Genomic DNA, 13,627 nt, shown 5'->3' with positions numbered 1-13,627 from the left:
TTAATAGTACCTGCTGTGGCTGCACACAAACCTGAATAAAATATATTCAGATGTTTATATGCAGCTGTTTTAAATGCAGAGAGAGAGAGAGAGAGAGAGAGAGAGAGATGGATGTACTGTATATATTTTCAAAGTGCAATGTTTCACAATTTTTTATATATATGCTGTAAGGATATATATTTATTGTGACATTTCAATATCCATTTTCGCAAGAGTTCTTTAAGGCAACTAACGACATTGGAATGAAATGAAAAGTGCCCTAAAGGCAACAGTCTAATTCTCTACACGTCTACACGGCAGTAATGTTTCAATGGGACCTGCTCCTGGGTAAACATATCAAAAAAAGGCAATTAACTACAGAACCGCAGCCAAAGATCTGACTGATGGCAGGCTCAGGTATCGTGCCAAAACAAAGCCCTTTTGAGATCAAGCACTACATATGTTGCAACAGGTTAGAACCACAGATTCCACAGATTTGCAGAACTGGAAGGGGTCCTGAGGGTCATCCAGTCCAACCCTCTGTAGCGCAGGAGTCTTTTTGCACAATGTGGGGCTTGAACCCACGGTCCTGAGATCAAGAGCCTCATGCTCCACCGACAAAGCCATCCCAGCTGGTTAGAATTGTCAGGCAAACTATAAACCAGGTGTGGGAAACCTTTGGTCCTCCAGACATTGCAGAACTACAACTCCCATCATCCCTGACCGTTAGTCATGCATGCTGTGGCTGATGGGAGCCATAGTTCAACAGCAGCTGGAGGGCCAAAGGTCCCCCCGCACCTGCTTATAAAGCATTTAGACCAGCAGTGGGCAACTATTTTCAGGTCCAGGGACCCATGTCCTTGAAGGCAACCCTTCAGGGGCCAGAGGGAACAATAGTAAAAGGCACAAATGGCCTTTGTACAGTGGGCTACATCCAAGCCACATATAAATCTTTGGTTTTCAAAGACACTCAAATCACCATCATCCATCCAGTTGGGCAGCAGCACTGCAGGAGGGCATGGCTTGGGAAGAGTCCCAGGGGCCAGACAGGAAAGGGATGAAGGTCTGCGCTTGACGCATATTTAAATAACCTTAAAATATCAAAATATCAAAAACTTCCCTTGGTTCTCTTTCCATAACATAAATCCCTGCATATTTGCATAACATAAATCCCTGCATATTTTGTATAAACTAAACCATTCAGTATTCCATTATTACATCCATCAAAACTTATTTACACTGTTGAATTTATCTTAATGCTGCCCATGTTTCAAGTGTACACAATTCCCCCCTCCCCATATATTCAATAAACATTTTCCAATCTTTTTTAAACGTATGTTCTTCTTGTTCTCTTATTCTGTATGTTAGGTCCACAAGCCGCGCATATTCCATCAACTTAAGTTGCCATTCTTCTAGTTGGGACCTCACTCATTTTCCATTTTGGGGCTAATAAAACACAGGCCACAGTCGTGGCCTACATAAATAACCTTTTTTGACACCTGGGAATTTCCATCTGAATTATCCCCAACAAAAAGGCCTATGAGTGTGTTTTTTTGGAAAAGTACTTATAAACATTTTTTTCAATTCATTATAAATTATTTCCCAATACTCTTTCACCCATTTACAGGTCCACCATGTGTGAAAGAACGTACCCTCTACCTCAGGGGTGCCCAAACGTTTTTCAAAGAGGGCCAGATTTGATGAAGTGAACATGTGTGAGGGCCGACCAAAGTTGTTTGTTTATTATTGCAGTTGTAAATTAACAGAGGCAATTAGAGATCACACTACACAAGATTTTCAAAAAGCGTGGGGGAAATGCAGAGAATACTTCACAAAATAGTGCCCTAAAATACATACCTGGACTTGTTTCAATTAATGTCTGCAGGAGACTTTGTGGACATTTAAGTTATAATTAGAAAAATCTTAATAATAACAGTTTATAAGAAGTAAATAAGGAGGACAGATACAGAAAAAAGGAAGTCTTTTATTTGGTTGTTTGTATTGTTGTATGCTATGTTCACTGTATGTTATGTTCACATTTAATGAGGGTGGATTTGTGTATTGGGGTAAATAAAATTCCAATAAAATATTTAAAAGGAAATAAACTGCCACAAGAGCAGGATTAGGCCCCCAAAACAGACTTTGGACATACCTGCTCTACCTCATTGCATCTCCAGCAACATTTATCTGATTCAGATAAGTCCCCACCCTGATTTAGACTGGCCACCAGAACAGAGTGGCCCTTTACTTAAAAATATGAGATGTAAGGTACATTAGAAACGGCCTCATACCGAATCAGACCATTGGCCCACCCAGCTCAGTATTGTCTACAAGAATTGGCAGAGGCTCTCCAGGGTTTCAACAGGTGCTCCTCCTAGAGTCCTTACCTAGAGATGCCAGGAACTGAACCTGGGACCTTCTGCACGCAAGGCAAATGCTCTACCACTGAGCTGTGGACCTCCAAACCTGCAGCCCTCAAGATGTTATTGGGCTCCAACCACCATCATCCCTAGCCAGCGTGGCCAACAGGCACAATGATGGGAGTTGTAGTCCAACAACCTCTGGAGGACACAAGCTAGGAGAAACGAGGCCTCCTGCCCATCAGATTCACCACACTGAGTCCAACCAGACTTCCTTCTTCTCCATGATGCAACTCCAGAATTGCACCCTCAGCTTCCAAGCAACGTGTTTATCTCACTTTGCACATCTTTGCAGCTGCGCAGCAAAAGCTTATCAGAAACCTGCGCATTATCTCTACGCAGATATAATTCACCACCACAGGAGTCGTGCACGACCAAAGGTTTTTGGACTATGGTCCTAGGCTCTATAAATGCTCTGCTTGGCTGCAAACTGAAATAATTCTGTGGTTATATAAACCACCGGCTTGGATGCACGCATGTTCAGGAGAGTATGTACATTAAAAAAGAGAAAGGGGGGAAGGGATTTAAATCATCCCATTAAGGAGAACCCCAAACATCGATCTAACCCAGCATCCGGCTTCACACAGTGGCCAACCAGATGTGCTCTCAAAGGCGATCATGCAGGACATCAGCACAGTGGTCCTCTTTGGTTGCTACTCTCCAGTAAGTGGCATTCAACCCAAGGGATGCATACCTTTGGGGCAACCTTGCAGGGATCACATGTCCATGGTGGGTGGGGCCAGAGGCAAGTGGGTGGAGCATCAGGCTAGTTTCTCTGCAGCACAAACCCCCCTCTTGGTCTCCCATCCAGACAAGCATTATCAGAGTTCAGGGATGCAATCTAGCCAGGGGAAAACAACTCAGGTGGGAGAGAAGGGCCGGTGAAAGGTGGGGCCTGCAGAGCATTCCAGGGGCCAGATAAAAAGCCCCAGAGGGCCGCATTCAGTCCTCCAGCACCTGGAGATTCTCTACTGCCTCCACAGCTAAAAAATAGTTGGTAAAAAAAAAACCTCCTTCTTCCTGAATGTCTGACCCCCTTTTAAAGCCACCTGTTTGAAGCTACAGCTGCTACTGCCATACCTTTGCCAGTTCCTTCACAAGGCATCTATCTAAAATGGCCTTTTTTGTCCCGGCGGCAATTTAAATCCGCTCACCCAGAACACACTTCCCATTCTGCTTCAGATGAAAACAAAGGGTCCCTTAGGTACCGGAGATTTGGCACAACACTGCTCTAACCACTAGGCGTGACTTCCTCCGAGAGCAGGACCCCAAATTCCATGAACTTGCTCAGGGAGCTGGAAGTTCCCCATCATTTGCCCGCTAAGCGCATGAGTGCAAAGGCACCTGGCAACAAAGCCACCTGTCTTGTGTACACACACACACATGCACACATGTGCCAAGGCTTTCCTCTCCCAGCTGTCTCTGTATGGAAAGGCAATTGCTGACAGATCCTCCGTATTTCATCTCTCCAGTATAAAGCTTCCTTGTCTTGTACACAGGGCACACCTTTCCCATTTCTAACCCAGCACACCTGGTGGGGGACAAGGAGAAGGTCTGTAGTTGAGTGGTAGAACATCTGCTTTGCTCCAGAAGGCCCCAGAAGGCTCAATCCTCAATGGCACCTTCCAGGTAGGACTGGGGAAAGACTCTCTGGAGAGCTGCTGCCAATCAGTGCAGGCAATACTGAGCTAGACGGACCAATGGTGTGACTTGGCGTAAGGCAGTCATCGTCATTGTTGTCCTCCCCCCACCCCCCCGGTTCTCTGCGAGCCCTTCTGGATTGTCACAATTTTCAATCCCATACAGGTAAAGGTAAAGGGACCCCTGACCACTAGGTCCAGTCGTGACCGACTCTGGGGTTGCGGCGCTCATCTCACTTTATTGGCCAAGGGAGCCGGCATACAGCTTCCGAGTCATGTGGGCAGCATGACTAAGCCGCTTCTGGCAAACCAGAGCAGTGCATGGAAACGCCATTTACCTTCCCGCCAGAGCGGTACCTATTTATTTATTTGCACTTTGACGTGCTTTTGAACTGCTAGGTTGGCAGGAGCAGGGACCGAGCAACGGGAGCTCACCCCGTCGTGGGGATTCGAACCGCTGACCTTCTGATTGGCAAGTCCTAGGCTCTGTGGTTTAACCCACAGCGCCACCTGTGGTACCTCCGGTTAAGTTCTTAATTCGTTCTGGAGGTCCGTTTTTAACCTGAAACTGTTCTCATCCGGAAGCAAAGTTCTTAAACCGAGGTACTATTTCTGGGTTAGCGTAGTCTGTAACCTGAAGTGTATGTAAACTGAAGCGTATGTAACCCGAGGTACCACTGTACTGACAAATTCGGGATTGCGCAATCAGAGTTGAACTGGGTGGGTGTGCTTTGAACGACAAACCCGCTTGCTGAAAATATCGGACCTTTTGCAACAAGGAAAGCAAAATGCAAACATGTGAAATAACACTTGTTTGACACAATGTCGTCTAATCTCCCTGCGAACAAATCAGGATAACTGTTCAACAGACAGGTGGAGTGTGTGGAAGTGCCCTTTGCCCAGAAAGCCTCCTGATTTTGCCATCTGCTCAGGAATCAGGCATCACCCGGAACCCTGCAGAGCTGGGGGCTTTTCCCTTTGCCTGTGACTGGAGAAACTGACTCACTCCTTTTGCTCCAGGGTTTCCTGCACCTTCATCAGATTAGAAGCCAGGCTGATCTCTCAGCCCCAAGCTGTAGAAGCCTCACCCTCGTCTACTCCCCACCCCCCAAACCTGGAATCAGTCGCTCCATCTGGGGCCCAGTCACAATGGAAACTCACCCCAAGGCACTAAGATTGTGCGTAAAATGGAGGTTGCAATAGCCTGAGCACAGATCGCAGCCAGGTAAACTGAGCGTTGTCATTTGAGACATCCGGCTGCGGGTGTGCAAGAGGAGGATCACGCTGGACTTTGGTCAAGAGGTCACCCCATGGACAACGTCTTTGGAAGGGTATCCTCCAGGTAGCAAACCTGAACCGCAAGGTGATCAAATGAGGTGTTCTTGGTGGCCACTCTCTGTAATAGCAGGAAATGGGCAAGAAGGTGTTTCTGGAATGGTAGCAATAAATCACTCCCTCCAATAACAAGCTTAGGTTGTGCGTGCCGACAGGACTGTACCAAAACAGGGCCGCCGAGGAACGCAAAGGAAGTAGGAGCATGCTCAGGCGAACATCCTGAGGACTTGAACATCAATGAGGACCAAGCTTGCTCAGTTGGTAGAGAATGCCGAGTTGGAAAAGGAAAACTGGGTGTAGGTGGAATGGAGTGTCCTGGAGGAGGGCAAGCAGGCTGGAACCCTGAACCGAAACCTTGCTGAAATGTGGGTACCGTATTTTTTGCTCTATAAGACTCACTTTTCCCCTCCTAAAAAGTAAGGGGAAATGTGTGTGCGTCTTATGGAGCGAATGCAGGCTGCACAGCTATCCCAGAAGCCAGAAGAGCAAGAGGGATCGCTGCTTTCACAGCACAGCGATCCCTCTTGCTGTTCTGGCTTCTGAGATTCAGAATATTTTTTTTCTTGTTTTCCTCCACCAAAAACTAGGTGCGTCTTGCGGTCTGGTGCGTCTTATAGAGCGAAAAATACGGTATACACAGCCACATGGTTCCACACATGTTAGGAACAGCAAACGGTTAAATAAATCGCTACCTGACTATTTATATGGCCTTTAATTCATTGACAGTAGAATCCTATGCATATGTACTCAAAAGAAAATCCCACAGAGTCCAATAGGGCTTACTTCCTGGTAAGTGTGACTCTCCATGTCCCTGAGCTGCATTCTGGTTATCCAAAACCAGCTGATAGTCGGAGCTCCAGCTGCAGGTTTTTCTAACCTCTGTACCTGGGGATGTGCGGGCATTAAGAAGATCTAAATAAAACCAGAGGGCACAAACTCTTTGTGGGGCACCGTTCTAACAATGTGCTGCTATGCACAATTAGTCCCGCTTTGCACAATCCGGAGCACGCTTGTTCAAAAATAAATGCCACGGAGTTCAGCCGCCTGTAAACATGCACAGGAATTCGTGTAGCCTTTCGCCTCCTAAATACACGTACATACCTCGGGGGCAGAGCACATGATTTATATGTGGCGTCAGGCTCAAATCTCTGGCACTCTCCCGTTTTAACATCTCTGGCAGCGAGGGTGGCAAAAAGACGCCCACCGCTCCATGCCTTGGAGAGTCACAGCCAGACAGAGAAGGCAACAGTGGACCCACAATCCGACTCAACGTAAGAAACTTGAATGCCCTCATAAGTCCAGCTCTTCCACATGAAAGGTGTTGGGGGCCCTGCAGGAAACCGCCCCCTTAAAACCCCCATAAGGAGTCGCCGACTCTCATCGGGGTTGCAAAAGGCACTCTGCACATGTTCAATGACACTCTCACACACTTGCACGCGCTCTCTCTCCATATATACATATATACCGTATTCTTCACGCGTTGTAGAGTTGAGCCCGACCCTTGGGGAGGTGGGGGAAAAGGTTCCGCGGCGCAGAGGGAAAGGTGCGCGTGTTTCTACAAGATCACCTACCCAGCCGCCGGATCAGGTTTATGGGAGATCCAGCCGACAGATACCAGAGGCTTAACCCAGAGCCTCTCCCTCACCTTCTCACCTTGAGTAGCTCAGGAGCCGGGCACAATCCGGCGTGAGCGAACGAGGAGAGGGACGCTCGGCCAAACCGGATCGCAGATCTGCGCCTTGGCGAGCAGAGGCGAGGCTAGCGATGCGTCCTGGGTGCGCTCCGGGTCTCCGATCTCCCGCAGGAACTGGGCTCGGCCGTCCTCCTTTGTCCCGCCCGCCGCATGCCGCCAGCCGGCTGCCGCGCTCGCCTGCTGCCGCCTCCGCCTCCGCCGCCTCCAGGGCGCAGTTGGCTCAGGGACCCGCCTCCATGTGCGCCCCCGCCCTCGCCTGGGACCCGGACCAGAGGAGGAGGAGGAGGAGCCGGCGAAGAGGGCGAGGGAGACGATCCACCGAGACGGCGCCCCCTGCCCGGCGCTTCCAGCCGCACCCCGGGTCGCGCGTAACGCGCAATCCGGGCCCCTGCCGTTAACATGTTTGCTAAGGGGTAAGCCGCGCCGGGGTGGGTATTGTTAGGGTTAAGGGAGTCGAGTTGGAAGGGCACCCCCAGGGTCATCTAGTCCAACCCCCTGAAGTGCAGGTCTCCACTTCCAGGTACCGCCACTGCCCCTTGAGCACGGTGGGTCTCTCTTCCTTGCAAACATTATTATGAATTCCTTATGCGCAGGATGGCGCTGCAATCGTTGCAACGCACTCTCTTTCTCTCCGGGTGAGCTTATCAAGTTGTCTGCGCCCCCAGCCCAATTAGGAATGTAAATAGAGGTCAAGAAAGATCCGTACGCAATCAGCGTTCATTAATCATCAACCGCCACTGCCAGGAATCACAAAGTAAAAAAGAAAAGTGAAAATAATGAGGTCGCCCTGCTTTTTAATCTCCTCTCTGAGATGGACTGGGCTGATAAAGCTTTAACAAGCTTGTGACTGTTGGGCCTTAGGGTTGTGAGTTCGAGTCTTGAGTCACCGCGTTTTAAGAATGTTCGCTTCCGCCTGCTTGTTTGTACAGAAGATCGACAACATGGCTGAATCCAACTCTGACCATCATACTTAAAAACGCGCCGTGCTCATCTTTTCCACCCTAGGCCCTTTCCCACTTCCTAGGTCTTTATTCACCCCCTGCACAGTTCCACTGACCCCAGGGAAAACCCTGATCTAGTAAGGTGTGTTTAGGGTTGAAGCCCAAGACAGTTATTCATTTCTGACTTTATTAAAAGAGAGCCAACGTGTGTCTGCTCCTAGCAGTGTGGTAAAAAAGGAGTATTTTATTTTTCAATGCCTGTAAATGTTTAGAGAGTCCCTCCTTTAAAATGGGGGACGCAGGTGGCGCTGAGGCTTTAACCTGATCGAAAGGTCGGCAGTTCGAATCCCTGCGGCGGGGTGCGCTCCCGCTGCTCGGTCCCAGCGCCTGCCAACCTAGCAGTTCGAAAGCACCTCCGGGTGCAAGTAGATAAATAGGGACCGCTTACCAGCGGGAAGGTAAACGGCGTTTCCGTGTGCAGCTCTGGCTCGCCAGAGGAGCGATGTCACGCTGGCCACGTGACCCGGAAGTGTCTCCGGACAGCGCTGGCCCCTGGCCTCTTAAGTGAGATGGGCGCACAACCCCAGAGTCTGTCAAGACTGGCCCGTACGGGCAGGGGTGCCTTTACCTTTACCTTTTACCTTTAAAATGATATACCGGTAACAAATCCAACCCCACAATATGTTTACTCCACTTTGATCGATGGCATTTACTCCTAGGTAAACATGCATAGGACAGTAAGCTTAATACACTGCCCAAAACAGGGCTGCAGTGCTTAATAAATCTATTAATTGACAATAAAAGAAAGTTCCTCCTGGATGAACTGGCCAGCAGTTTGGGTTTTTTAAAAATAATAATCTGTTATTCTTAATACAAGCCCTTACAAAAACTGCAGGCGGGGAGGAAAAAAACCTCTCATCACTCTTAACAAACTACACTTCCCAGAATTATTTGGGGGAAAACCATGATGGTTTAAAGTGGTGTGATACTGCTTTAATTGGATAGTGCAGATGGGGCCTAATAAGATTTTGTTAGACCAATTACTTCTATTTATTTTGTCCGAGTGAGGGGTGTCATTGCTAAAGCAGCCAAAACAGCAGCACCCATGCACCAAGGGGGGGGGGGTATCAGCAGGCTCAGGGAGCTCCCAATTTGCACAAGTACTTTTTTTTTTAGCAACATAAATGTGGGTGTGGCCACACATCATACCCAATGAGATCTGAGCATGCTCAGTGGCCACAGAATGCTGGTTGACTGCTGGGGGGTGGCAGAATACAGCAAACCAGGTGGGAGGGGAAATAGAGTGTGTTGGAGGGGGGCAAGACTGGCAGACTCCGCACTGCAACATTTGGTTGCAGCTCACACTTCCCTTCTGCAAAACATGGGCATCGCATGAAAGCAAAGGGTGCTTCTTGCATTGTGTTGACCCTCTGAAATGAATGGACAGGAGTCTAAGGCCCATTCATTTCAGTGGGCCTAAAACTTCGTGGAATTTCTACCCATTTGCAAATTTAATTGATTAAACGAATTGACATAACAGCCCTCTGTACCTCAGGGGTAAGTACCGTTGAGTCTAAAGGGGCTTAATCTCAAATAAGCAAGAGTCTACCCCCTTTTAACACAGGGGCTTACTTCTGAATAAACATGCATGGGATGAAAACTGGCATGTTTACACAATGCGCATGATGATAAAATATATAGATTGATGCTTATTTTGGTGTTGTGGGACATAATAATTTTTAAAGTTTTCTTACTGAGTTGTATTTCCCGTTTTCATGCAGATAAGGAACGAGTAATCAACTACAACATCATCCTTCCATACTTGAGAATAAACAGCATTTAGGCTCCCTGCTCCTGTAAGACCCCTTTACCTGCCTGGACTATTAAATTCTCTTCCCCCACCACCGCCACCAGTTGGCTGTTTCTCCCTTAGATCATCTCTTCCACAAGCCCTGCTCATCTCCAACTGGCCCAGCTCCCACACTGAACTGCTTGGCGCTGTTCCCAAGCTTCGGTGCTGGGTGCCAGCTGGAGGAGCTGTCTGGCCCTGTTCCCAGTTTGGCATCTCCCAATACATCTCCGGCCTGGAAAGCAGCCATTGCCCTCCCTTCACCATGGCCTTTTGGTGGCCACTGTCTCCTTGGGGAAAGGACTGTAGCTCAGTGGTAGAGCATCTGCCTTGTGGACAGGGGATCTCAGGTTCGATCCCAATGACATCTCCAGGTTGCGCTAAGACTCCTCTCTGAAACCCTGGGGTATCACTGCCAGCCTGTGTAGATACAGGTATGTAGCCGTGTTGGTCTGCCGTAGTTGAAACAAAACAAAACAAAAAATCCTTTCAGTGTATCTGAAGAAGTGTGCATGCTTACATGTGTATCTGAAGAAGTGTGCATGCACACAAAAGCTCATACCAATAACAAACTTAGTTGGTCTCTAAGGTGCTACTGGAAGGAATTTTTTAGTATTTTGTTTAGCCTGTGTAGAGAACACTCCATATATTCTGACTCCATATAAGGCAGTGTTCTATGCTCCCATTGTGGGGAGAGTCTCGAAGACCAAATTGATAAACTTAAGACAGTTGCATTTGACCTAAATATACAAGGTGTGACTGGAAATTTTGGTGAAAGGTCACAGAAATCAGACAGCGAGAAATATTTGAACATACTGTACCTGCTTTACAGGCCTTCAAAGTAGGCCCCCTCTGATACAATGCACTGTTGACAATGTCCGTAGAAGTGTTGGAAACTTCTGGAGAAGTCCTCTTTTCATACTGCTTTCAGTTCCCTTGTCACAGCAGCTTGGACATGTGAATTGTTGGAAAATCTGTGCCCTTTCAGTTTTGGAAAAAGAAAGAAATCCGATGGGGTCAGATTTGGAGAATATGGAGGGTGGCACAATTCGGTACCTTCAGTAACGATTTCACGCAGTATAGGCAATTCTTCCACCATCATTTGGACGGACAAACACCAATCCTGCATCAATAACTCACGAACTCTGCCGACATTTGATGCTGTTCTGCTCATCGATGGTCTGCCAGACTGAGGGTCACCATTGATGGTTTGCCGCCCTTGACAGAAACACTTAAACCACTCACACACCGTCTTTCGAGTTACAGCTTCATCTCCATACACAATTGTCAACATTTTGTGCGTTTCCAATGCTGATTGTATGTTTGAATATTTCTCACTGTCCGATTTCTGTGACCATTCACTGAACATTCCGGTCACACCTTGTAAATTTGTAAAGCACCCTGTGATCTTCAGATGAAGGGCAGTATATAAATGTAATTAATAATTTTTTTATATATTTACTAATATTTTTATTACCTTTCGCTAATAAAATATAGCAGAATTAGTTTTAAGTAATGCATGTAAGAAAGTAAACATCAAGAACCAAAGAACAAACGTGTCGAGTATAATTCAGAGGGGAAACCTGACATATTAAAGTAGTTGCCAAGTCAGCTGTAATTCAATAGATGAATTAAAAAAACGAAAGAAGCCTAATCTACCCACCGTGACTTATCAAAGCTCTCCATCAGGATAACTAGGTAATTGGAGGAGAAAGAACCAGCATTGTTCTGTTAACATATGTGAGAATTGGAAACTGAATGCAGCCGGATTTTATCTTTCCAAGACAGCCCACAAACAACTCCGCAGTGGTGCATTAATTTTTTTCAGACGCGGCCGTTTCCAACACCCTGTCCAGCCATCCCTGCAAGGGAAAAATTGCCTGCCAGCTTCCACGTTGGAGCAATTTCCATGCCAGTTGGTAAGACCACCAACTCCTTATGAATCACTTGTATGCTAGGTTGTTCCTTAGGGATACTCATCCCTGTTCCAAGCACTGATGTAGAAACTTAAGTGGGCTGCAAGCGAAGGAAACCCAGCATATCTCATTTGCCACCCCCCAGCAGGAAAGTGGAGATATATATGTATATATTCATATATAAAATTTTAAATATATAAAATTTCATTCTTGTAAATTTTGTGGGCTTACTTGCCTACGATTTGGGGTACCCTCTAAGGAAAACATGCTGTCGTTCTTATTTAGTTTGACTTTTAAAAACTAATTATTAACAGTTTAAGAACAGTGATATGCTCCTGTTTCGTATCGCTGCTTGGTCGTTCTAATCTAAACCTTAAAATAAAGAATCAATGTGCCCCTTTTTCAAGCACGCACCTCTCAACGCACTGTGCTTGCTTTTTTTTTTAATAAGAATGCGATGTGTGAAGAAGCTCAGAGCCAAGGCCTCCTGCTTATCTCCGCCAGGGGTCAGCATCGGGCATTTTTTCCCCCTTGCCTGTAGAATGTGCGCCTGTATCCCATTCTGGGGCAATGCTAAATGACCATCATTACTCCTCCTGCCTTAATTAAATTGGCGAGTCGCAGAAGGGGATGGGATGCTCTGCAAAGCTGCCATCTGGAGGAGGAGGGCTGCCAGCTGGACCCTTCCCCACCTCGGATGCTAATTCGCCCTCTCCTATTGGCTGCCCCCCAAGAGCTCCTGGACCAGCCCCAGCATCTGCCAGAATGAACTCTGCCTCTCTCCATCTTTCCATGCTGCATGTGGCTGCTTTTTTTTACAGGTTCCGAGGGATTCCAAGAAGGAGGAGCCGAGTCTTTTGTTTGAAGCTTGCAGTCCTCCATGCTGCAAATCTCATTGATCCTGCTCTCCCTTCCTTCCTCTTGGGGATATAAGGAGCTGCTGCCTTTAGGCTTCCCCACCTAGATAAATGGTTCTTTGCCCTCTGTGGAGTCCATTGATAATCCCTTTTCACCGCATATCATAACGTTCTCTAGTTGTCCATAAAACTATTAGTTCATTTCACATTGCAAGAGTTATTGTATTCCTGCCAATGTGTTAAGCTGATTACAGTGTTCTCTCAAATAAGTTACAAATTTTTCCTTTTTGAAGTTTTTCTCACCCTAGTTCCTGTTTTTTCCATTCGATTTGGCCATCTCAGCATAGTCCATCCATTTTATTGTCCACTCTTGTAGGAATCTTGTCTTCCTTCCTTCTCTGGGCTACGCCATCATTGCATACATGAAAAGTGTTTTTTGCTCCTTTGCTATCTCCGCACCTATAATTCCTAATAAAAAGGCTTTTGGTTTTATAGCAAAAGTTATTATAAACATTTTTTTTAACTCATTCTAAATCATTTCCCAATAAGCTTGTTTGGTCTTGTTCTAAATGTAGTTGCTGTTTTTGTTTATTTGACTGTCTTTAACTGTTTTCACCTTGAGACAGCAGCTCAGAAGGTGACTAATAAATTAACTTCCTAATAATAATAGCAACAATAATAGATGGGGTGGCACATCCTGTTTAGCCACTTGAGGTTACCACCTCAAGTTAACGTGGTTTCGGGTGACAGCTTGTCAATTCTGGGCAGAAACCATGTGAGGTTGCCCCAAATCTGTGAGATCTCACCCCAAATTGGTGCTGGTGGCAAGGGATACCCTCTCAGGGGCTTCTGCCACCTGAGGCAGCAGCAGCTGGGCCAACCTTGATAACAGTCACTGTCTGGTGGGTGAGTTTTGGTGAAGGACCTTGGCCCTGTGGTAGGTTTCCCCCTGTCAGTCAGTGTATGCACTATTGGGCTACATGGTCTGGCTGGGTGT

General features: G+C 47.0%; 1 protein-coding gene across 2 annotated transcripts in view; it reads right to left on the bottom strand.

Moving 5' to 3' along the window:
* Positions 1–7,250, bottom strand: part of ARHGEF15 (Rho guanine nucleotide exchange factor 15) — a 57,638-nt gene extending 50,388 nt beyond the window's left edge. Inside the window, exon 1 of one of the 2 annotated variants that reach the window (XM_081885231.1) lies at positions 7,020–7,250. The gene's annotated coding sequence lies outside the window, so the exon portion shown is untranslated. The remainder of the gene's footprint in view (positions 1–7,019) is intronic. The other variant, XM_081885230.1, reaches the window with a different exon arrangement.
* Between the last annotated feature and the right edge of the window lie 6,377 nt (positions 7,251–13,627).

Source organism: Podarcis melisellensis (assembly GCF_964234715.1).
Source record: "Podarcis melisellensis genome assembly, chromosome: 13".
Classification (NCBI taxonomy): Eukaryota; Metazoa; Chordata; class Lepidosauria; order Squamata; family Lacertidae; genus Podarcis; species Podarcis melisellensis.
The sequence above is the reverse complement of the archived record's forward strand: the minus strand, read 5'-3'. Positions and strand labels throughout refer to the sequence as shown.